Source organism: Bufo gargarizans, chromosome 1 (assembly GCF_014858855.1).
Source record: "Bufo gargarizans isolate SCDJY-AF-19 chromosome 1, ASM1485885v1, whole genome shotgun sequence".
NCBI classification, from domain to species: Eukaryota; Metazoa; Chordata; class Amphibia; order Anura; family Bufonidae; genus Bufo; species Bufo gargarizans.
In genome coordinates this window covers 498,273,702-498,276,740 of record NC_058080.1, presented here as the reverse complement: position 1 = coordinate 498,276,740, position 3,039 = coordinate 498,273,702, and positions in this window count along the sequence as shown.

The following is a 3,039-nucleotide window of genomic DNA, read 5'->3' as shown; positions in this document are numbered from 1 at the left end:
CGTCTGCTCGTGCCTGTCAGCGTGCGCGGTACCGCAGCCTGGAATCAGCCGGAGCGTTTATTTCATTAAATACTACTGCTGCAGAGAACGGAGTAGGTGGCCGGCCGACCAGTCAGGTCACTTCTTTCATTTCTCTGCAGGCCTCAGGAGGATGAGAGCTGTAATCCGATTGGTTGCTGTGACATCCTCCTCACTGTGTTCAGAAATCTCACCCCGAGACTCAACAGCTTGTGGCCACCATTTGACATATGTGCTCCAAACAAAGACGGGGTGGTAGAAATGTACCTGATTCCAGCTTCAGAATAACGACACATTCATGTGGTGTAATTTATTAAATGCATAGCTTGTTACATTCATAGGAATCAGTGGCGTAGGGTGGGTTATCAGCACCTGGGGCAAGCCATGTATTGCGCCTCCCCCTTCTGTGGACACGCCCCTTTTACGGAAAACCGTAGTAGATGTCACCTGCAGTCCTATGTAACACCACAGATAGCACAGTTATAACTCCCTGAGTACAGATAATGTAGTAGATGTCACCTGCAGTCCTATGTAACACCACAGATAACAGTTATAACTCCCTGAGTACAGATAATGTAGTAGATGTTACGTACAGTCCTATGTAACACCACAGATACCACAGTGATAACTCATACAGATAATGTAGTAGATGTCACCTGCAGTCCTATGTAACACCACAGATAGCACAGTGATAACTCTTATACAGATAATGTAGTAGATGTCACCTGCAGTCCTATGTAACACCACAGATAGCACAGTGATAACTCTTATACAGATAATGTAGTAGATGTCACCTGCAGTCCTATGTAACCGTACAGATAAAACAGTGATAATTCTCTGAGTACAGATAATGTAGTAGATGTCACCTGCAGTCCTATGTAACATCATAGATAACTCTCTGAGTACAGATAATGTAAAGATGTTACCTCCAGACCTATGTAACACCAGAGATAACACAGTAATAGCTCTCTGAGTACAGATAATGTACAAACCGGATTCCAAAAAAGTTGGGACACTATACAAATCGTGAATAAAAACTGAATGCAATGATGTGGAGGTGCCAACTTCTAATATTTTATTCAGAATAGAACATAAATCACGGAACAAAAGTTTAAACTGAGAAAATGTACCATTTTAAGGGAAAAATATGTTGAATCAGAATTTCATGGTGTCAACAAATCCCCAAAAAGTTGGGACAAGGCCATTTTCACCACTGTGTGGCATCTCCCCTTCTTCTTACAACACTCAACAGATGTCTGGGGACCGAGGAGACCAGTTTCTCAAGTTTAGAAATAGGAATGCTCTCCCATTCTTGTCTAATACAGGCCTCTAACTGTTCAATCGTCTTGGGCCTTTGTTGCACCTTCCTCTTTATGATGCGCCAAATGTTCTCTATAGGTGAAAGATCTGGACTGCAGACTGGCCATTTCAGTACCCGGATCCTTCTCCTACGCAGCCATGATGTTGTGATTGATGCAGAATGTGGTCTGGCATTATCTTGTTGAAAAATGCAGGGTCTTCCCTGAAACAGATGACGTCTGGGTGGGAGCATATGTTGTTCTAGAACCTGAATATATTTTTCTGCATTGATGGTGCCTTTCCAGACATGCAAGCTGCCCATGCCACACGCACTCATGCAACCCCATACCATCAGAGATGCAGGCTTCTGAACTGAGCGTTGATAACTTGGGTTGTCCTTGTCCTCTTTGGTCCGGATGACATGGCGTCCCAGATTTCCAAAAAGAACTTCGAATCGTGACTCGTCTGACCACAGAACAGTCTTCCATTTTGCCACACTCCATTTTAAATGATCCCTGGCCCAGTGAAAACGCCTGAACTTGTGGATCTTGCTTAGAAATGGCTTCTTCTTTGCACCGTAGAGTTTCAGCTGGCAACGGCGGATGGCACGGTGGATTGTGTTCACTGACAATGGTTTCTGGAAGTATTCCTGAGCCCATTCTGTGATTTCCGTTACAGTAGCATTCCTGTTTGTGGTGCAGTGTCGTTTAAGGGCCCGGAGATCACGGGCATCCAGTATGGTTTTACGGCCTTGACCCTTACGCACAGAGATTGTTCCAGACTCTCTGAATCTTCGGATGATGTTATGCACAGTTGATGATGATAGATGCAAAGTCTTTGCAATTTTTTCGCTGGGTAACACCTTTCTGATATTGCTCCACTATCTTTCTGCGCAACATTGTGGGAATTGGTGATCCTCTACCCATCTTGGCTTCTGAGAGACACTGCCACTCTGAGAAGCTCTTTTTATACCCAATCATGTTGCCAATTGACCTAATTAGTGTTAATTGGTCTTCCAGCTCTTCGTTATGCTCAAATTTACTTTTTCCAGCCTCTTATTGCTACTTGTCCCAACTTTTTTGGGATTTGTTGACACCGTGAAAATTTGAATCAACGTATTTTTCCTTTAAAATGATACATTTACTCGGATTAAACGTTTGATCCGTCATCTACGTTCTATTACAAATAAAATATTGACATTTGCCATCTCCACATCATTGCATTCAGTTTTTATTCACAATTTGTTTAGTGTCCCAACTTTTTTGGAATCCGGTTTGTAGTAGATATCTCCTGCTGTCCTATGTAACACAGATAACACAGTGATAACTCTCTGAGTACAAATAATGCAGTATATGTTACCTGCAGTCCTATGTAACATCACAGATAACAGTGATAACTCTCTGAGTACAGATAATGTCGTAGATGCTACCTGCAGTCCTATGTAACACCACAGATAACACAGTGATAACTCTGAGTTCAGATAATGTAGTAGATGCTACCTGCAGTCCTATGTAACACCACAGATAACACAGTGATTACTCTCTGAGTACAGATAATGTAGAAAAACAAAAAAGACCAAGGGTGTCAAATGAAAGATGGAAAACAGTGTCCACCTAGTATAGCCACAGGGGACACTCATAGTTTTAACTCGGTACTAGCTCCCAAGTGAAATAAGCGAAAAGACAAGAAAACTGAGCTTATAGTACCAAAAAGTAAAAATAT